The sequence below is a fragment of the Pseudonaja textilis genome, chromosome 1 (assembly GCF_049901715.1).
Source record: "Pseudonaja textilis isolate UNSWEBS1 chromosome 1, rPseTex1.2, whole genome shotgun sequence".
NCBI classification, from domain to species: domain Eukaryota; kingdom Metazoa; phylum Chordata; class Lepidosauria; order Squamata; family Elapidae; genus Pseudonaja; species Pseudonaja textilis.
This window is the reverse complement of record NC_141990.1, coordinates 259,098,944-259,124,445: the sequence shown is the minus strand read 5'-3', so window position 1 is coordinate 259,124,445 and position 25,502 is coordinate 259,098,944. Positions and strand designations below refer to the sequence as shown.

General features: G+C 37.3%; 1 protein-coding gene and 1 pseudogene across 1 annotated transcript in view; one reads left to right on the top strand and one right to left on the bottom strand.

Moving 5' to 3' along the window:
* The window catches only part of LRRC4C (leucine rich repeat containing 4C), a 784,071-nt gene that overhangs the window by 18,653 nt on the left and 739,916 nt on the right, over positions 1-25,502 (top strand). The window lies entirely within an intron of this gene.
* Positions 24,359-25,450, bottom strand: LOC148128167 (uncharacterized; annotated as a pseudogene).

Sequence of the window (25,502 nt, the reverse complement as noted above, 5' to 3'; positions counted from 1 at the left end):
GTAAACTAATTCAGATGCTAGGTTTTAAAAGATGATACTAAAACGTGGATTGTTGCTTTATTTTTAAACCAGACAAACCTTCACCTGCCATATTTCTTCTTTTCAAGTTACATATAAATGATAGAAAGATCATGCTAGGGAAAAAAAGTTGGCACCTACAAAAGAAGGCTTTTAGCCTGACTTTAATTTTTCCTCTGCTCTCAGTAGTGGTATAATCATAATCTCACTCAAGGTCATTTTCTCCCCCTTTCCTTCCCTGTAAGAAAGAAGAAAAAGGAAGAACATTCAAAACCAGTTAAAACAATACATTTGGAATTCCTGCCAGGAGAAATTCAAAGGACTTACAAGAAAAATAAAAGGAAGATTAATATAATGTGCAAAAGCACTCAAGTCGTTAAAAGGAAAGACATCATGGCAGGCATTTTTTAAGTCTATAACAAGGAAAAGAAATTAATAGTACAGTTTTTAAAAGACTGGGAAAGTCATAAGCAGATCAGGCCCATGCAGGCCTATCAATTTTACTATTATGCATCACACAGTGATCTATTGCTTTGGAAAACTCACAAGCCTGGATTTTTTGGGGGGGTGGGGGTGGGAGAGTAGCAGAACACGGTATTTAAGGCACACTGCTTATGATTTAGGAAGCAGCTGTCAGCCATCTAAAATGGTTGCACTGATAGTCTGATGAACAGCCCAGAAACCATCCCCAAGGGGCTGTTATTGCCAAAAGAGCTGGCTGCAAATTCCACAATTCAACTGTAAGCTGTGTGAAAAAGTATGGCTGTCTGTCAATCCTGAATCTCCCTGTATTCATTTTCAAAGGATGGCCTCAAATTCTAACATTGTGGGGGAAAGAAAAAAAAAAACCTCTCTCTAAATTGTCATACACTATTTGCTTCATCATGTTTCTCCACAGCTTCTTCCTTCATTGGAAACTCAGATCTGCTGTAGCCTTGCCAGAGTGAGCTCTTGTAATGTTTGCCCTTTTTCAAGGTACATAATATCCTAATTAAGGCACGGTGACCAGAACAGTGCACAATTGTTTTGAGTGTGGTCTCTTCTTAGATTAGTATTTATTTATTTATTTATTTGTTTGTTTGTTTGTTTGTTTGTTTATTTATTTAAGTAAGTTTGTCAAGCATGTATGAGAAAACAAGTATAAGTACGAACATAACATATAAACATGTAAATATAAACTGGTATAAGTATATACATAATAAATGAGTACGAATAAATGGGAACAGTTGGATAGGGACAGTAGGCATGCTCATGTGTTTATGCATGCCCCCTTATAGACCTCTTAGGAATGGAGTGAGGTCCATGGTTTAAGGTTAAATTTTGGGGGATTTAAGGATGTAAGAACAGAGACAGGTAGTGACTTCCAGACATTGACCACTCTATTGCTGAAGTCATATTTTCTGCAATCGAGTTTGGAGCAGTTTACTTTGAGTTTGTATTTATTGTTTGCCTGTGTATTATTGCGGTTGAAGCTGAAGTAGTTGTTGACAGGTAGAACGTTGTAGCAGACAATTTTGTATACTAAGCTTAGATCAGACCATAGGTGGTGTAGTTCTAGGTTGTCCAGGTCCAAAATTTCAAGCATGGTACCACAAGATATTCTATTGCAAGCAGAGGAGTGGAGTACTCTTCTCATGAAATACCTCTGGACCAGGGGTGGGATTCAAAAATTTTAACAACTGGTTCTGTGGGCGTGGCTTAGTAGGGATGGCTTGGTGGTCATGTGACTGGCTGGGCGTGAACAACTCAACATCACTCACATTGAGTCATGCATCTCCTCACCTGGCCTCTCATGACTGTGGGAATGCTGAAACAGTTGTGTGAAAAGTGGTCATGTCACTTTTTTCAGTGCCATTATAACTTTGAATGGTCATTCCATACAAGCAAAGTACCAGCAAAGGAGGGAAAAAGAACCTCCAGAGAAATTCCAGGGATTGAAAGTCTAGTCCTGCCAAGAATGTAATAAGGGTTAATGGAGAGACAGTTTCTGTAAGCAATACCAGAATGTTTCCTTCCTGCCTTCCTTACAGGGTTAGGCCAGTAATTTCTTCTAACACCGGTTCTCTGAACTGCTTAGAATGTTAACAACCGGTTCAAGCGAATAGGTGCAAACTGGTAGAATCCCACCCCTGCTCTGGACTCACTCAATTGTATTACTGTCTTTTGTACAGTGTGGATTCCAGGCAGATTAGCTGTATTCAAAAATTGGTCTGCTGAAGGTTTTGTATGACCTGGTTTGCAGTACAGTGTTACTGAAGAAGAATTTAAGGGTGTTACTAACAGTTCTATTTCCAATTCCCTTCCTAATGGTTCCAATTCCCTTCCTAAGCATAGAATTTGCTTTTTTTTCCCCCATTAAATACACACCAACTTGATATTTTCATCAAACTTTCCACTACAATGCTAAAATCTCTTTTCTGTAGCTTATATCCTAATAATATATAGATGAAGCTTAAATATTGGTGTGTTCATAATTTTACACTGGTTTACACTGATTTATAGTAACATTTGTTGTACTGAAACTTGTTCAATGAGCCAGGAGAGATCTTTCAGATCTCTTCATAACTTCTCTTTGATTTGATACCCCCTTTCTCAGTTGATTTCATTGACAAACATGGTCAATTCATTGCAAACTCTGGTACCTTTATACACTAGTTAAAAAGCATCAGTCCTGACATTAATACCAAGGGATCACAATATGGCCTTGCTTAGCTTCTTCCCAATCTCTTCAGTTTCCTTTAAAAATAGTACCTAGAAAAAAGCCCATAATCAAATTTTTAAGTGTTCATAGCAGAATCCATTCATAAAGATTATATTATGAGATGATCCTGCAATAGAAATGGTAAGGAACTGTTCGTTCAGTGCTGTTTACCCTGCACAATCATTGCTGTCCCCCCAAAATTGTTAAAGAATTACTTTGATGCTGCTGGCATGGAAATATATATATTTTATCAATGGCCTAATATGATAGCCTGCTACATTAAAATGCCTTTTTTTTGTCTGCACATGCTCTGTACTTCCCTTCAATATCTTTCCATATTGAGTTGTAAAAATTTTGGACAATGGGCCACAGTGGTTGTCTCCAAGAATATCATAGCTTATCTTTCCTCACCCTCAAGTGTCAGCTCCCATAACGTGGACATGATACTGTAAGTATTTTTCCAATTCATGTGGAAGATACTGTATTGAAGAAGATGACTGAAACACCTGGCAAGGGTTTAAAACTTAAACTGTGCTGTTATAAATACCATTCACTGATTAAAAAACAGCAAAATGTGGTAAAAAATACCTCTCTCATTGGTTACAGTCTAATTAAATCTTAGAAATTGTATTCTAAATGCAGTTATTCTTAAATTTTGCTAATGATACATTCATTTTTTCAGAGTATTCCCATACACTGGCCTTGTTCTATTATATTAAACCTTGTAATCTCTATATACACTTTTTTTGTCCCATGAGAGAACCTGGTCATATAATGGGTGATATAATGGGTGTCTCTTATCCTCTATGTATTGCAATATTTCAGCATGATATTGTACCTGGAGTCCAGGAAATATTCCTGCAGCAGGAGGAACATTTGCTTATCAAATTCAGTGCCTGCCTTACACCATTAAATCAAATTTCTCCTATCCAACATAAGGTAGTTTCTTAACAACAGATTATTTAATTAGGTACATGTTCCAATGTAGCTTAATTTGCTTGTAGGTGAGAACATCAATACATTAAAGATCAGAGAAACTTGGTTCATTACTTCAGACATGCATTTCATTTTCGTCTATTTGTAGTAGAAATGTAATCCAAAATTGAAAAATATAACATGAATGACCGGACTGCTGGAAAAGCCATATATTTGTATCTTTGATAAACTTGCTCTGGTAAAAGAAGTCCATTTTGAGCTATGAGAATGAACAGAGTTAAAACAACTAATTATCTTCCAGGCTCAACTTCCTTCATCCATAATTAGGATATCAGTAGGCAAGGGATTTTGATCATTATTGTCCAACATACCTGGACCTTATTAGGTTGTCAGCTTCACAAGGTGACAAAAAATGTTTCTTTCTTTTAAGTCATTTCACAATCTGAGAACAAGAGTCATGTTAAATCATGGATAAAAAAAATATCAGAAGTTTGTTGTTTCTGTGTCTCACAATACCCAATCAGATGCATTTGGGAAGTCAAACAAGAACCCTGTAACAAATATTTAAAGTATGCTGCATATATTTCAGGAGACTGTACACAGACATCAGGAGCCACTATTTGCAACACATTTTGCTTAGCTATTTGGATACTTATTGCTCTGTGATAATATAATGGCTGATTTAACATCTGGGATAGAAAGTTTTGGTTCAAAAAATCTACTAAAAATAACCATTGTGAATGACTGCCCAGAAGTACGGCAAATAAATTCTACTTTGGAATAAAAACTGGGACACAACTGGTTGTTTAATCACCAGAAGCATCTAGTTTAAGGATAGCAGATTCAGGCTGCAAAAATCCATATAAGTATTAGAAAACAAAAATGGGTTAAACGTTTCTGTGGCTTGCTACTGCCATCTTGATTTTTTGTAGACCAATCCTGGTAGACTCAATATAGGTGCTGATCTAGCAAAACCTAGTTGTCTCTGCCTGTTGCAGTTTGGATAGGAGAGGGAGAATAAGCTTATAATTGAATGTGGTTTTTTTACCTTTTAAGTGTTGGACTATAGTAATGTCTGTCTGTCTGTCTGTCTGTCTGTCTGTTTATCTGGTCACAAGGCAGCTATCTATCCAGAAGGCTGGAAACAGGGCAGAAAACTATTATAAACTTGCTAGGCTATATTCAAGGAACTGTATTAGATCCTTACCTAGGTAATCTTAGAACATGATTTTTTATAATATCTGAATGGGGAGGGGGCTTTCAAAATATGTAAAGGAATCTGCAAATGTTCACAATAAAAAACATAAGCAATTTATTATGCTTATGTTACACCTGAACCCTTTTCTATGGTTTTTCCCCTATTGCTTTTCATATATACAGTATCTATATTATATATCTATATATACTATGTGAGTGTGTGTATAGCTATATAATATAGATCTTTTAAGAAGGTTAGAAAATGAATATTTTGTATGAGTGAAGATCTTAAAAACCAAACTCAGTGGATGAAATACCCTCAAGGCAATTAACACCTGGGCAATTCTACTCATTAGATACACAGGTGGAATTGTGAACTTTACTCAAGCACTCAACAGGAAAACCAGAAAAAATAATGACAATGAATCATGTGCTTCATCTATGCAGCAATATTGACAGAGTCCATCTGCCAAAGAAAATAGGTGGGCAATATTGATAGACAATTGTGGAAAAATAAAGCAAATATAGTATCAATTGCAATAGGTGTTTTGTGTGCAATTCCAGAACAACTGGAGCAGCACTTGAACACCATTGGCATTAACAAAATCATCATCAGCCAATTGCAAAAGGCAGCTTTACTTGAATTAGCTTACATCTACAGTGATATCTTTAATATAACCAAACAGCAACATCTGCTTAGTCAAGGTCCTTGGGAAAACTTAATAGATGTATATAAATGCCAAATTTAGTTTAAACAGTTGGATGACTATGCAATCAACCATAACAAACATTTTCCCCATCACTGGTGGTATTTGATCACATATCACAATAAATGAAAATAGTATTGCGTGTTTCATTCCATGATTAATCATCTTCCAGAATTGTTAAGTTTTATGACATTGACATCATATATGAAAACCTGGTCCACTCTGATTACTGCATTTCCAGCAGTTTTTTCCCCCTGATAATAAGAATTATGCATTTTGGCAATAAAAATCAGAGTAACATACTGACAAATGAACTTTTACATCAATGTTATGGTACTCATATTTTCTCATCAACCACATCCCTTTTCCTGAAATAACAGCTTTGTACTTCCTTGAATAGCTTTTGAAGAGGGACATTTATTTATTTTTTTATTTGAAAAATTCATTCCCTTGTATTTTTGAATGGAAAAGAAACATTTTCCTTCTTTTGTCAGTTAGGAAATCTCATTTGACATTTAGAGGGGACATGTTAAAATGTCAGATTGATAAGAGCTGCTATTACCATGAAAAGGTTGAAAAGGACAGTTGTCTTTTTTTTAGCAATATACTTTTAATGTGACAGTTATGTAAAAGCAAATAGTGTGATGAGGAATTTTTCACTGTCAAAATGTTTTACAGAAACAGTAGTTTCTAATTGAATCAATCTTTTTCACCATGTGTTGGGATGATCAGGATTTGAGGAACAGCTATGCTAGAAAGTACAAAGAGTTAAACAAATACAGATAAAAATAGAAGATGTGGAAAAGAAAATAAAGAAAGGAAGAATATTTGCAAGTATAATTCTGCCAACACTACTGGTACCAAAGCTTGGACTGGATAAATTGTATTATATATCAATCGTTACAGATGTAGCTATATTGTAAATGTGGCAAAATTTCATTTGACCTCACACTTCCAATAGTATCTAGGAACACACAAGAAGGACTGCATTACCACTTGCTTGTTAAAGCTCTCTGAAGCAAGTTATCTGGCAACAGAAAGAAAACCTTTGTATTGTTGGCTCCCTTCCTTTAGACAGGATTTCACAGGAAGCTTTATCTGGTACTCATCTTTGTGGGCCTTTCTATTCTTCCTACAGTATGACTTTCAATCCTTTCAAGTTGTTTGTGAATTAATATTGATTCTTTTTTTACTTCTTGTTTAATTAATTTTATCACTGTTTTATTTTTATGGCTAAAATCAATTGTTCTGACAGATACTCCGAACAAAAGACTAGGGGTTTCTGAGGCCAACTTGTGCAAGAAAGATGGGTGGTTTGGTGATTCAGACTAGCTGACCCAGAAGCAGAGTTTTCCAAAGCAACTCCAGCTTCATGGCCAGCTACATGGCCAGACCTGAGCTAAGTGAGTATGCATTGTATTAGGGTCACTGAAGCCAGTTCATACCTATGAACCCATATTCTGAGGAGAATTCCTTTTCTATAGTGTTACCTCATTAGGACAAGCAGCATGCTGGGGAGGAAATGGATTCAAAAAGTGGGAAGAATGTTAGATTTATAGCCAGAGGCTCAAATTTAAAAGCATTTTCCTTTCAGGGAGAAGTAAGGGTGTATGATGTGCTGTGGCACTGGAGAACACTTTATCTCCTCTTAGACTTGGCCACAAAAACATATCCATTTGGTGCTTGTTCTAGTGCTGGCCTCACAATTTCCCATAGGCTTCTTTTCAACTTCAGAATAGGACAATCAGCCTGAGAGAATCAGGGAGTAATGAAGACATGGAAGTTACACTTTTAAAATGGCATTAGATTTAGCTCTTCATCTTGGTACAAGATGTGTGGGAATAGAGGCAGCAGGAGGAGCACATCATGTCAAAGTGGTGACTCTTCCCCTAGGCCTGTCAGAGATATAAATCATCCCCCCCATGCCTTCCAAGAGTTGTTCCGAAAGTTCTGTGTAGAGAGTATGTCCAGTTTTAAACAGATTTGAGTGAATAGCAACTGTAGCATGAAAGTGATTTTGTCATGCTACCAGATGCCTGTGTTCTTAATAGTGGAAGACTAAGCACACAAGCAATTGAGTAAATGGATCCATTTATGTAAGCAATTCCTTCTGCTTGGAAGAAACAAAACACCCACCCACCCCATATTCTGAAAGGCAACATAAAAATGAATAAGGTGAGTACCCTAAAAAGGTTGTTCATAATAAAATCCAGACTGTATAAACAATTGAGAAATAAATTCAGATAAATTATTCTCATTTATTTGGGACTTATCTCTGAGCAGATGTGCATAGGGTCTCAAGCTAATAGATCTGTTGTCTTAAAAAACTTTCTTCAACAAGAAATCTTGAAGTCGTTATATAATTGTGTCATGTTTTCAGCTTTTATGGCTGTCAAGGCATCACATCTTCTACGATGTGAGTCATCCACTTAGTTGGCAGAGGGTGGAAAAATACTGCTTTTAATTTCTCCTGCAATTGACTATTCAGATGTGTGTCTAAAAACATTAAAGCTTCCAAATTGCCATTTGAACAGTTGGTGTGGGATTAATATAGTTACAAATTTATCATATATCATTTTCCTCCATGGAGATTCACAAATGTGCGTATTGACACTTACCTCTTTTGTCTCTTGAATTCTCGTTTGTTCACCCTGCAGCATCCTTTTGAGAGGAAGATATGCGCGAAGTCCTCTATTAAATGTTCTAATAACAGGGCTTGTAAACACCAGTTTTTCATCTAGTGAAGAAATGCATTAATCATTACAAGTTCTATTTCTCTGCTTTCATAATTTGTCTCATTGAAAAGGTGGGGAAGAAAGCATAGCATAGGATGAGAGAACAGCCAGCCCTTATCAGACAGGGGTGGGATTCTACAGGTTCGCACCTATTCACTAGAACCGATTGTTACCATTCTAAGCAGTTCGGAGAACCGGTTGTTAGAAGAAATTACTGGCCTAATCCTGTAAGGAAGCCAGGAAGGAAACATTCTGGTGTTGCTTACAGAAACTGCCTCTCTGTTAACCCTTATTCCATTCTTGGCAGGACTAGACTTCCTGTCTCAGGAACTTCTCTGGAGTTATTTTTCCCTCCTTTGCTGGTACTTTGCTTGTGTGGAGTGATCATTCAAAGTTACAATGGCACTGAAAAAAGTGACTTGTGACCATTTTTCACACTTACGACTGCAGCATCCCCACAGTCATGAGAGGCAAGGCGAGGAGATGCATGCCTCAAAGTGAGTGATATTGAGTTGGCCACACCCAGCCAGTCACGTGACCACCAAGCCATGCCCACCAACTAAGCCATGCCCACAGAACCAGTTGTTAAAAAATTTGAATCCCACCCCTGTTATCAGCACATTACTCTTCTAATCCAATAAAATTACATTTTACATCCTGGATGATGAAGGAGGCCAGCATCTTATGGCTCCCAGTGTTGTAGTGAACTTATGGCTCCCAATCTTTCAAAACTTAAAAACAGTCTCTTCCTGATCTTTCTTCCTATCCTTGGAAGTTATAAGGCTATGTTCAGGGTGTGACAGGGGAAAATAACAGGCAGATTTTATATGCCACATAATTTTCCAACCTGTGTTTTCTATCTGAGGGCTCCTAGTACAGCTGCTAAAATGGTATTTTGGAGTATATTAACAGAGACAATTGTCCAGAAAGCAATTATTCTATTCTCCACTACCTTGGTCAGATTTCATTTGGAGACTTGTTCTGAATGCCACAGGGGGAAAAATATATGACAAATTGGACCAGTTCAGAGAATTGATTCCAGGTGCTAAAGATGGTTTAAACCAAGAATCATTCAGCCCTGTGGGGAACAGCTAAAAGACAAGCGTATGTTCAAAAAATGATTAAAAGTAGGGGAGATAAGACAGAAATATTTCAGAAAATCTAAGCATGATGAATCTACCATCATTATCATCTACTTATAAACGATCTTCATTGATGCAACTTTCTCAGCTGTATTGTTACATCATAGGTGTTTAGAGGAGACATAACCAATTCTGAACTGCTGTCTGCCATAAAGCTGATTTGGGGAAATTTCTATTTGATGAAGAATTTATAAGATCCTCGGAATTACATGATTCTCCCCTTCTAATTAAGTACCTGTTTAATTTATAAAGCCGATTATGCAAGAATTGGTCGTGTAAATTTGTTTGTATATTCACATTATGTTCCGTCTTTGTTGGATTTTTATTATGTTTTAATAGAGCACCATTACATTATTTTATTACATTGCTTTTGTAATCTTTTCACATAATTGATACTTGAATTATTTCTTCTTTCTTTTCAGTTTAATATCCAAGAGTAAGGCCATTAAAAAACCTGATCTTGAAATTAACTCATTTCAAAGATCTCCTGCGGTGAAATTATGGTAATGATGTGGCACTTGCACATTATAAAAAGTACTGGGCTAGTTTTTCAAGGCTGGGACTTGAAATTTAGGAAGGTTGCAAAGAATGGGGCAGTGAATGTAAACCAAGGAATAAGACAAGGGCTAATATAGAAGAGTCAACATTTTCTATAAAGACTTCGGTTTTATTAGAAAGAATTCATAGACATGGGCAGACCCAGGGAGGGTCAATGGGGGAAAATGACAAAACAAAGGACATCAAGGTGTCACCACTCAAGCTTTCTCCCTTTTGACATGTGTCACATACATATAAGGGTTACAGCTTGCATCATAATAATTGGTGCACTCCTTTGACAAAACAATCAGATTGTGTGAATGCCTCTCTTGGAAGGACTCATTTTAGGAAGTAGAAGAGTGAGAAAGTACTTCAGAGCTTAGTTGCTGAATCAAGATATTTTGTTCTGTTTTGCTACCAGTATATAATTTAAAATGAAAGTCCATCTGGCTTAATGTTATGCCTTGTGATTTCAGGGTGAGGAATTTCATTCTGACAGGTAAATTTACCAGAATTATGCAAAAGGCCTACTATGCAGTTTTGAAGAGCTCCATCACTTAGCCGTATTTGAGAGACACTCTGCTGTCAGTACTCAAGCAAGCAAAGAGAGGTGTGGGGGAAGCAAAGCCAAATTGAAGCAACGAATATGCTGCATATAAAAACACCCTAAATCAGAAAACATACTCTATTTTTTAATAAAAGAAAATTTCTCAGAATTTGTGAGCTATCTAGCCACGTTCATTAGAATATTTATGCATATCATTTCTATCTGGTTGCAGGAAAGCTTAATAGAAAGTATTTGTAATGCCTGTTTTGATTCTTGAAATAGTGCTAAAATTTATTTTTAAAGTAGAAGTTGTAGCTCCCAGGTTGGGAATCTATCCCTCTATACCCTGTTATTTGTGGCTGAACCACTTCATCTTTTGCAATTGGCTGTGCAGAGTTGAGCTGCTGGGAATTATATTTCAGCAACATCTGGAGAACCATTAGTTCTTCTCAGCTCTTGCTGTATATGATTAAACCCCTTAACTGTTTGCAGTTTGGATCCTAAATCATCTTTCCTAAATAACCTATTTGGGAATTACTGAAATACTTCAGTAATGCCTGAACTTGAGTTGTAAATTTTCTACAAAATCACACTAATTTTCTCTAAGTCTATATTCACATTTCAGTTTCTGGATATGGAAGCCCAAGATCCACAAATGCATTCAATTTATACCTTCTTTGAAAACATGTTATTGAATTTCTTACAGCTCTGGGATTTCCCATTCTTTTCCCATTTAAGTTCCAACTAGGTCCAATCTTGCTTAGCTGTTTTGAAATCAACCCAACTTAGAAGATGCTGTACCCTACTGTCTGATCAGGGTTATATCAGAACTTTTTCATGATTTGCCTGAGCTGCTTGTATTATACCAGTACCTTCATTTTATGCTTTGGCGTGCCTTAATTCTGGAAGTTACAGAATAACAGAATTATTTGGAGGAAGAAAGATGTAGTTTGATGTCAAGTCTCATTTGGCTTGGTTCTCTTGGAGCTACACAAATATCCAGGAAGACCTTCAAAGAGCATTCACCTTGATCAGTGATCCAGCCTAGTTGCTGAATTGATTGTTATGAAACTTAGTAGACTGAAAATCTAGGGGAGACTAGCAGAACTGCTAATTAGCTTCACTGAAGCTCCTTCAGCTAGATATTCTTTTTTTTTTCCTCCCCTGAAGTAGCACACCTGACACAGAGCTGCACTACATCTGAGTACTTCTTGTTGTTCCCTTCTATCCCACCCCATGCTGGGCTGCTGGTTGCCTTGTTATAGCAACTCTTTCTGCTCTGTGGCAAACCTCCTTCACCAGGCGTGTTTTCTCTGAGCCTGTCAAGTGTCAAGATGCTGAAGCAAGTTTGAAAAGAGTTCTAGAGTCCCTAGTGGTGAGCGTGGAGGAAAACAAATGGCTTTTTCTTTCCCTTTCATTCCTCCCAAAGTGTCTGCAAGAGAAGACAGCAGCTGCACAGACATGAATGCTAACAAGCGGCTGGGAGGGCATCAAACACTTTTGTTGGTTCTGTTTACTAATTCTGACATGGTGGTTTTTGCCACTTTGGATTCTGAGCTGCTGTTTGGTGTCACATTTGCAATAAGTTTCCTCAGCAGGGCTCTTTTGTCCTTTGAGTTTGTAGAATAAATAGAAAAAGAATGTCTTTATATGAAAAGGAAACAGTTTGATGCAAGCACAATGCCGGTAAACATGTTGCTTCTTGATGCTTATATGCCTTGTTTCATCTTTTCCCCTTAACCTTCAGCCTTCTCAAATGTTAAAAGTTGGAATAGTGGTCTCCTAAATATGTGGACTTACGATTTCAACTGAGTTGAACAGAATTGTCTTCTAAATATGTATGCAATTATGACTATAATGTGTAACATCAGCCCCTCACTTGCTCTTTCAGTCTACTTGGAGCCTTTGAAAGTCACCTGTGGGAGAAAATATTAATTAAAATCATTTGAGCAAACCTCAATAAGTCTATATTCATTCTTAAAAAACTGCCACTTCAGAAGGGAGAGGGAAAAAAAGAGAGGGGGGAGAGGGGTCCAAGGTCACCCTATTGATTTTGTGCCTAAAGCAGGACTAGAACTTATGGTCTCTAACCATTATCCCAAACTGGCTGCTTATGCTATGTATAATTAAATGGATAGACGTCATGAGGAATCTAAATATTTCAAGAAATGTTATATGGTTATAACATGGGTATATGAACAATAAGCATTTGTGATTAAATATCTCCATCTTGTATCATTGTGTACATAGCTAAAATGGTATATACAGTAGCTATCACTTGATGTCCCATTGAGATAGGATAAAGAGTGGTTACATTAAGTAAACAGTATTCTTTACTCAATAAGTGCTCAGGGAATTTAACTGTCACAGCATCTGCAAGGGATTAATTGTAGAGTCTTAAATATAAATATTGCTCACTGATTAATCTACTTCTAGCTGGATAAGTAAGTTTTGGGTTGTATCTTGATAAGTTTTCCTTTAACACAGTATTTTTTTTATAAATATGAAGAACATATAAGTGAAGAACAAAACACATATTATTTGAGCTCTTTCAAATACACACACAATACAAACACACAACACATGCACACACTAATCTCCTATTTGACCACTATTTATGTGTTTATTCTAATTTCAAATGGCTAAAAAACTTTCTTTCTTTCTTTCTTTCTTTCTTTCTTTCTTTCTTTCTTTCTTTCTTTCTTTCTTTCTTTCTTTCTTTCTTTCTTTCTTTCTTTCTTTCTTTCTCAGTGTCCAGGTTTTATAAATGTACATTATTACCTAAAAGACCAATGCTTTAATTGTTCTTATTTTGGCTTTACCCTTCATGCTCCTGTCATTGCTGGGATGAATCACCTCCTGACATCTCCAGCACACTCTTTCTGTGTACCTGTTAATTAGCCCAAGAGAACAAAACTCTCTAACTTCTTTTTATTTTCTTCTCAGTTAACTTCAAGCATGCTAGTTGCCATTTCATTTCTCATCTTAATGTTTGATGTTATATTTTTTACTTGTTCCTATTACATTCATACCAAGCTTTTCTAAAATTGCCCATAATTTCAATGAACAAAATGATGTAATTTGCATAGTTTATTATGGAACAGTCTTCCTTTGGGGATTTGGTTGACATCATAATTTTTGGCCTTTTGAAAATTAATAAATTATTATAGGTGCTGTTCTGATCATATTTAAGGAATGGTCACCACTGCACTTATTCTCTCATGGTAGAACTTTGCTTGTATCTGGATTTTATGCTACTAATTTATGATATAAAAGAATGGAGTTGTTTTTTGAGTGTGGCAGTATAAAATAAAATAAAACAAAATAAACAAGCAAGCAAGGTAGCTCACTAAAACTGCTAGAGCTTTAATTTCATTTTCTTTAAAAAAAAATTAGTTGTCCTCTCTTCTAATTCATCCATTCATACTGGTAAACAGTAACTAAGCTAAACAAAGAGCCAGTCTGGTGTAGTGGCTAGACATCAGGCTAGAAACTATGAGACTGTGAGTTTTAGTCCCACCTTAGGCATGAAGCCAACTAAGTGATATTAAACCAGTCATTTTTCTCAGTCCTAGGAAGCAGGTAATGGCAAATCAATTGGCAATCTTGCCAAGAAAACTTCAGGGACTTGTCCTGATATTCACCAGGAATCAACACTGACTTGAAAGCACATAAAGAATCAGCTAAACAAAACTTTATTTTTTATTTATTTATCAAGCATGTATTAGATAACAGATATAAACATAAGATACACATAAAAAGGAAACATTAGGACAGGGATGGTAGGCACGTTGGTGCGCTTATGCATACCCCTTACAGACCTCTTAGGAATGGGGTGAGATCAACTGTCGACAGTCTAAGGTTAAAGTTTGTAGGGTTTGGGGAAGAAATTAGAGAGCCAAATAGTGTATTCCAGGGTTTGACCACTCTTTTGCTGAAGTCATATTTCCTGCAGACAATGTACATCTCCTTTCCTATTCTGAACTTCCCTACTTCTCCAGGTTTATTTCTTATAATCACTTGATGTACATTGCTAAAAGTTCCTCAAAAATAGGTCTCTATATTCTGGCACAATCTATGCAATCACAGGCCTTCCTTGATCAGAAAATCAAAGGTAAATCCCCTTATACTTTTTTGACCATTCAATTATCCATTTTATTTAAGCTATTTGATCCTGAACTTCAAAAAAAAAACAAAAAAAAAACAGATTGGTTGCTTCTTTGAGAAACTCACATAGTTTGGGCATGTGATATGAATAGATGATGAATTGCAAAATATGATTAAGCACAACAAGTTTGAAAGTCATAGAAGGGAAGACAACAGATAAGATAAGTGGACTGAGTGAAGGTGATTATAGAATGTCCTTTGAAGAGCTAAAATTTACTGTTGAAAAGATGGTTGTTTGAAGTCACCAGGAGTTGAGTCTGACTTCATGCATGGCTCCTAACAAATTTTTCCCACATGTTAATTTAGATAAGTGTTTCAAGCAGTAATTACCAATATAATTTATATTGCTGGATTCTTATAGATGGATAATACAGCCTATTATCCTATTTCTTTTTAAATCTAGCACTGAAGAACCTTACTTAGCTATTGTGCAGCACTCAGCTGCATTGTTGGAATCTTCCTTGAAAAGCGTAAAGATTTCCAGAAAGGCATACAGCTGGATGAAGACATGTCATAGCATGTCTTCATTTTTTTCTCTCTCTTGCTGCTTTGCTTTGAGTGGAAAAGAGCTGAAGTGTTAACAATGGAATTTTGCACGCATTAAAGAAAAATGACCTGACCTGACTGTACGTATAATAATTGGGGGAAAAAATCCTGATTTATCTCAGCATGAGGTTCTTGGCCATTTTGTAACAGGCAGTAAGGTCCAGTCTTTGATGGGCACTTCTTTGTGTGTGTGTGTGTGTGTGTGTGTGTGTGTGTGTTTTTTCTTCAAGAAATCAGGTACAAGCATAACATACATTTTGAAAAGAATATACAAAAGTGAGATGATGTGGCATTATGTTTAATGGAAATGTACACATGTATAGAGATGCAGAAATTTTAGAGGAATGTTCCAGTTGTGAACACTTAGATAAGATGAGGAAAACAAAGATGAGGAAACAACAAACGTATTAGTGTAGCAGAGTATATTGACTACCATGTATGGCAAAAGATCTGGATAATGTCATCCTTATATCTATTACTGATGTTTTATGGAAAAGCAATACAGTAATAATGGATGATTTCAGCTAACAGAACTTGGGAGGTCTGATTGTGGCCCTTCTGAGCTTCATTTTTGCTGGCAGAGGACTGTAGGAAGATACCCCTAGCCTTGCCCAGGCCACCACAGGTGCCCCCCAAAATGAGGGATGCCGAGCTGGCCATAGAGATCAAGCACAACCCTGATGTGGCCCTTATTGAAATCAAGTTTGACACCCCTGCCCTAGAGCATGTCCCAAGGATAGCAACTAAGATAATAAGGAGACTGAACGGAAAAAAAATACAGTATTTACAAAGAATTGTTAGAGATATAAGTGTTAAATATGTTTACTGTAGAGGACAAAAGGCTGAGAAGATGACAATAGTTTCAAATATCTGTAGTCTTGTCATGTGGGTTAGAATTGATCAGAATTGTTCCAGAAGATAAAACAAGAAACAATGGCTTTACACAACCATTTCATAATGGTAAGCTCTGTACAACAATGCAATAGACTTCTTTTAGAGATGCTGAACTCTCCTTTACTGAAAAACTAAGGCTGGACACCTAATTTGGAGCTGCTACAGTGCTGGATTTCTGGGCAGGGGCTGCTAATCCTTATATTCTAAAATATTATGTTTCCTTCTTATATCTGCTGGAGAAAAGAAAAGAGAAATACGAATGACTTCAGGTTTGGTTTTTTATTGTTGTTATTATTGTTGAGAATTGTATAGTGGAATTTGTATAACCTTAAATTGCAATATTTTAGTAGATTGCCTGTAAGATAATTCCTAGCATTACCCTGCCACAATTCCCTCTTTCCATCACCTGTCTTCATATAACATGAAATAGGAGCATAAAGATGGCTTTGACTTGGAACGTGTCAATTTAAAATCCAGGAAGTTTTATAAAAATCGAATCTTCTAAAAGTGGTGACTGGTAGTTTTCTCAGGTTATCCTTGATATTCTTTTATTATTATTATTTAAAAGCCCAGTAAAACCAGTCATTATGATTCCTTTTTATTTGTTCATTCATTTGTTCCCTTTCTGCCACTCACTGAAATTATCCCCAAGACCTGCTTTAGAAGCTTATCTCTCGCTTGTGTGTCATTTTTATCTTCACTGATGTTTTTTGGGAATCCTGTTGCTCAGCTTAGAATGGAATCTTAAGGAAATGAATTTTGTAAGTTTTGTTCAAATTCCTAATATCAATGAATAGTTGAACCAATCAGATGATTGTGTGAAGGAAAGAAGAATGTGGGAATCATGAATGCTTAATGCACTTTATTTAAATTCCCATAGTAAAATGCTAAGTATCAAGTTTCATTTTGCTCTTTATTTTTTGCACTAGTTTGCCATTAAAAAATATCTACAAATTGTGTATTCATTTTCATGGACATTTCTATGAAGGTGTGCATGATGTTGTGCCATTTTCAATAATATCTACATTTTAGTACAAGATAATTTTAAAAATACAAGGTTAGACAGCATTTTGCTTGCTAATAATATTATTTCATTTTGTCTACCTATATGCAGACCTGAACTATTTATGTCATTTGCATATTGATATCACACAAATTATGAAAATGAATACAAACAATGCTATTTTGTCATTTATATAGTGACATTATTACACAAACGAAGTAAATCCCTATTCAACAGTGGAACAGATCACCTCCCCCATACACAAATGCACAAACACACACACATGTACAAATAATACTTAATATTATGATATAGTATATTCGAATATGCATATCTATTGTGTGCATGTAATCTAGTATTCAGCATTTCTTTTTTCAGATATAAACTATATCATGACTTTAAAATGTAAGAGCTGTGGTGGCACAGTGATTAGAATGCAGCACTACAGGCTATTTCTGCTGATCACTGGCAGCCAGCAGTTTGGCAATTTGGGTCTCACCAGCTCAAGGTTGACTCAACCTTCCATTCTTCAGAGGTGGGTAAAATGAGGAGCCAAATTGTTGGGGGCAATATGCTTACTCTGTAAACCACTCAGAGAGGTCTGTAAAGCACTGTGAAGCGGTATATAAGTCTAAGTGCTATCGCTATTAAGAAGAACCCCGCAGAAATGACTCAGCATATAACTTTCTTCTGTTATATAAAATTATTGCCATATAATGGCAAAAATATGGACAGCCTAACCAAATTACTAAAAAACAACAAAGATAGTGAATACTACAAAGTTTGGAACTGTTGCTACCATATGAATGGTTAAAGAAAAACCAACATTTAACAACTGAATAAGTTATGAAACTGTTGTGGCTCCGGGCTTGGATTCAGCTCCTGTGACTGATATGAGTTCAAGTGAAGAGGTCATGGCAGAAAAATATGAGCCGGCCTGGCTTAGTGATTGGACTGATAACCAGGATGAGGAGATGGACGTGACAAAGGACGACAGACCTGATGTATTAGAATTGTCAGGACCTTTGACCTCCTCTGGTTCCTTATCTGATCAACAGCCGGGAATAGCTGACAGGGAAGTTTTGAGAGAGTCTTCTAGTGGAGATGAGAACTTGGAAAATTTGTGGTTAAATGTAAAAAATAGAAGACGGTTGAGAAGGCAAAATCAGCTGGAGCAAATGAGGAGAGCGAGTCATTAGCACGTTGCCTCAATGAGTATAAAAGGACACAGCTGGGCTGGTACATTTTGCCAGGAACAAAATGACTATTTGAGTGAGGATGTTACAGCAAGAAGCTCTGAGACTGGAGATTTATTGCCAGGACTGGTTTGCTGGACAGAGTAAAGATTTATGCTGTGGTTTCTGCCAGCCGTTATCTTGTAAGACTTCTTTCCGTTTGATTTAATTGTGAAACGGCTGCTTTCTGTTTTGTTTGTTTGAATTTTGAAGGGGAGTCATAATATGAAACTATGAAGAACGTGCGTTTAATTATAAAATATTCTGTGAAAATAAAACATTAAAAGAACGAGGAACGTATTGTAACAAAGTAGACCATGTCAATGTTATGGGGTAAAAGAAAAAAAAGAAAAGTGTAACCAAAGCTCAATACCTGCTGCAAAATGTATATATGTACTGTATATATATTTTTATATGTTTTTTTTAATGTTTTAAATATATGAAACTTAAATAAACTTTATTTTAAAATTAAAAAAAAATAATAATGGCAAAAATAATTTCTTTCCCCTTCTGATATTAATATCATTGGCACACTATTTAAAAAAAAAGAAAAGTTAAGATCCAGAAATTTTCACAATGGTTAATTTGTATTTTATCTTTCTGAACTAGCATGTTTCAGTGATACTGCTGATTTTTTTTTTGGTTTTGCGGGAAAAAAAACACTAATAAAATAGAGGTGCTACACTTTATAAAAAAAAGGGAAGATGATAGTAAATGATGCTTCCATTTTTACCCATTGACATATCCATTTGTTATACTGATTTTTCTCTGTGTATTTTACAGTGGGGTCAAGAAGTAGTAACTAAAGAGCTAATCAGCTGCTATATCTTTGTCACTGTCCATCTAAGAGTGCTCATAGTTTATAATAGTGTGGCCCTGCACCTTCCTATTATAACTCCAGCTGAATTCAGTGGGATTTATTCTCTGGAAAATGTATATGAAGTAATTTCCTCATTTACAAAAAGCAATTGCTTTGTAGATTTTTTTTAAAAAAAACCATATACTTAACTCTGCCTAAGATTTTCTCACAGTCAGGCCATGAATATCTTTGCTTAACTGAGATTGAGATTTGCCTCTAGTTGCTGTAAGCAGTTCTCCTAGGAATCTCAAGATTGAACTATTCGGTTGCTGCCCCAGCTCTTTGGAATACATTCCTGAAAGCTGAGTAGTCAAATATCTTTATTATATACTTTAAAAGCCCTTAACAACACAACTTTTTGTGCATACTTACAACAGAATGAAATCTTACTTTACTTGTTTCTTTTAATTGGTATTTTTAATGATTTTAATGTCTCAATTTTACATTTGTTTTTATTGTATATTGCCGAGGGATTTTGGTAATTGGTAGTATATCAGTAAGAAACGAACAAAAAACCCTATAAGACAAAAAAGTGGTCATTTGGGTTTGTTTGATTTAGCTTAAGAGAGTCTTTTTGAAAATGATTTCAGAAAAAATGGCAATTGAATAAATGATCGACTATCTATCAGATGTGAATGCAGAGTCAGGGGAATCGTAAATTGGCATTGGGTAGATATGCTTTTGATGCTATTTATTTTCTGCTGAGAAGTAGAACACTATATTTATTTTGTATGGAGATCTACCTAGGGAAGGTACTTGTGGTGGCTACAAACAATTAAGCTGGATCATAGATACTGGATACAAATCTATTAATATTAATTGCTTTAGTTGCATTTCTTCACAATAATCATCTGGGGCGTCTGGGGCTGTTAAAGTATAGGAAATGAAATGCAAACTGGGAAATCAACTATTTCACATCTCTAGCATCTATACTCCTTTGACATACTGAGTTAACTGGAAGCTCAACATAGGAATCCTTAAATGTGATTATGGGAAAATAAAGAGATAACCTGTAGTTTCTTCCCCAAACTGTGTTAATTGTGACAAACCACTTGCTTATTTTTTTAAAAAAGTGTCTTAATAAATATTGTTTTATCTGTTTTTTGTGTTTGTGTGGCCTTCAGTAGTCTCTTAGAAATTGTTTTGACATTGTCTGTATCAAGGCCATTAAAAAGCTGAATCAGATTACAAACATCATTGTTGTGCTGAAATTATTTAGTATAGTTATTTGTAGCAGCAATAGTAATGTCAATCTAAAGCCAAAATATTTCCATGCTATAACTTAAGCTTTTGTGGAAGTTCGAACATTACATTTACTATAAGAGTTAGGACAACTGTTTATTTTTCCTCTGAACTTTTATTGCTTGTGTGAAAAACACTGATGCATGCTGTGAGAGGAAAGAAAGAAGTAATGCTAGGAACCAGCGAAAGTAAACAAATTATAGTTAAAAAAAAAAGAATGGCCCAAATTGTTCCTCTTTTGAGAAAATAACACTTTTAGATAGTAAGTAGGGCTGTTTTGAAGTTGGACCACTGCCCAGGAGATTGAATCTCAATGGAGAACTGAGAATAAGTGGAAAAAAACCTGGAAAGAAAGAATGTCTGGGAAACAGCCTAGAATTTTGAGGAAATAATGGTGCTGAACATTTGTCAGCAAAGAGTAAAATTTACTGGCGTGTGCTTTGCCTCTCAGACTTTAGCTTTTCTGTCCTAACCAAATCCTAGCTTCTATTTTTCAAATAATACCCATCTGATGAGTGGAAATTTGACTGGCCATCGGTTCTTCTTATACCTGTACTTCAGGTAGATTGTTTCATTAATTTTGTTACTTCAATTATTTTTGAATATGATCAAGTAGCCAGAAATGTAGGATTTTATATGGTTTTTTTTTACATGTTTAGTCTGTAACTGGAAAAAAAACACTAAGTAAATAGAAAAAACTATTTTAAAGATGTTTGTTGCATTGGTATGACCATGTGATGCCTGCTCAAATATTTTTCAGGAGTAAAAAAAAAATAAGTAGAAAAGATGAGAAATCTCTTAGTTTGCTGCACACAAGTGTTCTCTCTGCTCAGCTGAGTTTTCAAATTTAGATCTAACAATAGAACAAAACGCTATGGGTCCCCCCCCCCCCATTGCTTTAAACATTGCTAGAATGACTTACTATATTGTGCAAACTCAAAGGTAGGATTTGTGCATACACCAAAAAGGAATATATTTAACCAAGAGATGATAATTGCAAAATTGAAAGTTTCCCCAAAAAGCTGTCCATGGAAACTGTGGAAAAGCTTATTCTCTTTTTCACACTTATAGAATGATTCATGGGTAAGGCAATAACGTCTGTTCAACATAATTTTACTATAAATGCATCACTGATTGCAATAATAAGTTGCATGAATTGATTAACTTGTCAATGAAACAGATGTGCATGTGTGAAGATATGTATTGTTATAAGAAAAAAAAAAGACAGACAAACAGAAAGATTGATTATAATCAATATGCAAGTACACATATTTGTAAATCCGTTCACAGATATGCTCAATTCTACCAAGGAGCAAGGAGAAGATGTATGTTAAAAACTTAGCAAATATTGAATAGATAGTGTGTCAATGTGTAACAGTGTAAAAATAAAAAAAATAGGAAAAATGTGAATCTCTAATACATTATTGATGCTCCACAAAAAAGATTGGAATTAGTAGCAGATACACTCGTAAATTGCTAAGAAAGTGAAGATGTAATTTCACACTTTATGACCTCATAGCTTGATGATGAAAATTCTGGTCTAAGGCCAGTTCCAGTCAGTGTTGATCTGGAACAAGGGGTCCATCCCTCAACCTCTGCTTTGTGGGCTTCCACAGATGGAACTTTGGGGGGCTTCTATTTAACACCTACATGAAAATCAGGGTGAAATCATCCATCACCATAGGATGAGATATCAGTACACTGATGATACCCAGCTGTTCATCTCTGCTTGTGATGAGTTAAAGCAATTCCATGACTGCCCTTGGTGCCCATGGTGCCTAGAGGCTATTGGATCTGGATGGGAAACAACAGTTAAAACTAAAACTTAGCAAGACAGTGTAGCTTTGGGTGTGGGACTTCTTGGTTCTTGGAAAATTATCACTGGTTGTAAATTTATTTATTTATTTTGATTTATATTGCTGCCTATTCACCCATGGCAACTCAAGGAAGTTTACACAATGTAAAATCATGTTTAAAACAAAAAATAAAAATAAAAACAATAAGAACAAAAATTAATCAAATAAATTAGTAAAGTACAATAGAACAAAATTTGGGAAAAACAAAACAAAACAAAAACAAAAACCAACTCTCCTCACTGACAACAGCGGGTCACACTAGACATTTGATGGGTTCCATCCCTCTCTGGGTTCTCCAGGCCCGCTGGCAAAACCAGGTCTTCAGTGCCTTTCAGAATAGTATTAATGAGGGGAGCCATTCTAATCTCTGGGGGGATGACGTTGCAGAGAAATGGAGCTATGATAGAGAAGACTCTTCTTCTAGGTCCCACCTGGTGTATCTCCCTCAGGGGTGGGACCCGTAGCATTCCCTGCCTCCTTGCTCTAATGGGTCGAGTAGATGTCACTGGCATGAGATTTTTCCTCAGATAACCCAGACTCAAGCCATTAAGGGCTTTAAAGGTGACAACCAGCACCTTGAATTGCACCTGGAAACAAATTGGCAATCAATGCAGCTCCTGCAGGAGAGGTGATATATGTGCACACTGGGGTCTGCATAAAACCATGCGGGCCACTGCATTTTGCACCAACTGGAGCTTCCGGATGCTCTTCAAGGACAGCCCCATGTACAGCATGTTGCAATAATCAAGACAGGAAGTGACTAGGGCATGAGTGACTGTGAGTAGGGACCGCTGATCCAGGAAAGGGCATAACTGGTGCACAACCCACAGTTGCGCAAAGGCCCTCCTGGCCACGACTGCCACCTGCTCTTCGAACAGGAATCAGGAGAATCCCCAGATTATGCACAGGTTCTGTTTGGGGTAGTGCCACCCCATCCAAGACTAAAGGTAGTAATTCTGCCTGAACCAATGAACCCCAGACCCATAGCCACTCAGTCTTGCATGGGTTTAGTTTTAACCCATTGCTCCCCATCCAGCCCCTAACAGCTTTCAAGGCATTGCAAGAGGGAGGACACAGCAACACTTAACTCACCACAGGCCGAGACATACAGCTGAGTATCATCAGCATATTGGTGATACCTCAGTCCATGGTGACAGATGATCTCACCCAGTGGTTTCATATAAATGTTGAATAGGAGTGGAGAGACTACCAAGCCCTGCAGAACCCCATAAAGCAGTGGGCAAGGGTTGGATCTCTCCCTTCCTATCAACACTGACTGAGAGCGGCTGCAGAGGAAGGAAGTGAAGCAAGACAGCACAAGGCATCCCACTCTCATCCCCTGAAGCCATCCCAGGAGAATCCCATGGTCAATGGTATCAAAAGCCACTGAGAGGTCAAGTAGAGCAAGGATGGATGCACTATCCCCATCCCACTCCTGCCAGAGATCATCCAGAAGTGCAACCAATGCTGTTTTCATCCCAAATCCAGGCCTGGATCCTGACTAGTAGGGATCAAGATAATCTGTTTCATCCAGAAATCTCTGGAGCTGCTGCACGACCACCTTCTCAACAACCTTCCCCCAAAAGGGAAGATTGGAGACAGGGAAGGTTGGAGAAATTATCCAACTAGGTAGAGTCCATCGATGGCTTCTTAAGAAGAGGGCAGACCACAGCCTCCTTAAAGTACTGGGGCACCATCCCCTCCTGTAGAGAAGCAATAATCACTGCCAGAGTCCACCCGCCTGTCACCTCCTGGGAAGCTTTCACAACCCAGGAGGGACATGAGTCTAAAACACAGGTGCTCATGCACAAACTCCCTATGATCCTGTCCACTTCCTCAGGAGCAACAGGGTCAAACCATTCCCAGGTAAAGGGCAAGAACCTGCCTCAGAACCTTCCACAGGATCAGCAACCACACTAGCATCTAACTGGGAATGAAGTTGAGTGATTTTGTCTTCCAGAAAATCCGCAAATTCCTCAGCGTGCCCCTTCAGGTGGACCTCAATCTCCTCCTTCCCTAAAAGGAGATGGCTCACCTTAAAGAGGGTCCTGGGCAGATGCAATTAGTGTGGAGAAATATTTACACTTCACCTCATGAATCGCCACAAGGTAGGCCTTAGTAGCCACTCTTACCCGTGTTTGATCAAGTTCATCTCCTGTCTTCTGCCAGCGGCGCTCTAGATGTCTCCTCATGTGTTTCATCCCTCTCAGTTCCTCTGTATACCATGGGGCACAGAGAGGTCTATGGGTGAGGAGAGGTTGCAAGGGTGTAATCCTATCCAGAGCCTCAGTCACCTTCCTATTCCAAACAATGACTAAGAGCTCGGCTGGACTGCATAATAGATCTATAACCCCCAGCTCCTTCTGGAACCTATCTGGGTCCATTAGTCGATGGGGGCACACCAATCTAATAGGTCCTGCCTCCCTGCAGGGGGATGCAGCTTTTGAGAAACTCATTGCCACCAGACTGTGATCTGACCAGGACAAGGGGACCTAGGAGAGGTCTACCAATTCCAGGTCACATAGACACTGCTCTGACAAGAACACCAAATCGGGAGTGTGACCACTATTACTAGTCGGGCTCTGGATAATCTGGGACAGGCCCATGGAAGTCATGGTTTCTATAAAATCTCGGGGTACCTCTGACCCCGACCCCAGAGAAGGCATGTTGAAATCCCGCAGAACTATAAGCCTGGGGAATTCCACTGTCAATCCTGCGGTAAGGTCTAGGAGCCCAGGTAGGGAAACTGCCATGCAGCAGGAAGGCTGGTATAGCAGCATCAATCCCACCTGTTCCCTTGAGCCCAATTTAAGTAAAAGGGACTCACAGCTGGGGACTTGTTGAACAGTGCCTCTGGAGGCTACTAGAGATTCTCTGATAACAACTGCCTCATCTCCTCCCCAGCCCTGAGGTCTGGACTGGTGCCATGCTTGATAACCCATTGGGCACATTTCTGCAAGAGGAATGCCTCCCTCTGGGCTCAGCCAAGTTTCAGTTATACAAGCCAGATCAGTCTTCTCTTTGAGGATCAAATCGGCAATAAGGCTAGTCTTATTGCAAGCTGATCTCACATTTAAAAGCAGCAGTCTAAGACCAGGGCTTGCACTGCCCAGATAGACATGATGCATAATTTGGGGATTCTCCTGGATTTATGATTCCAGCTCAAGGAGCAAGTGGTAG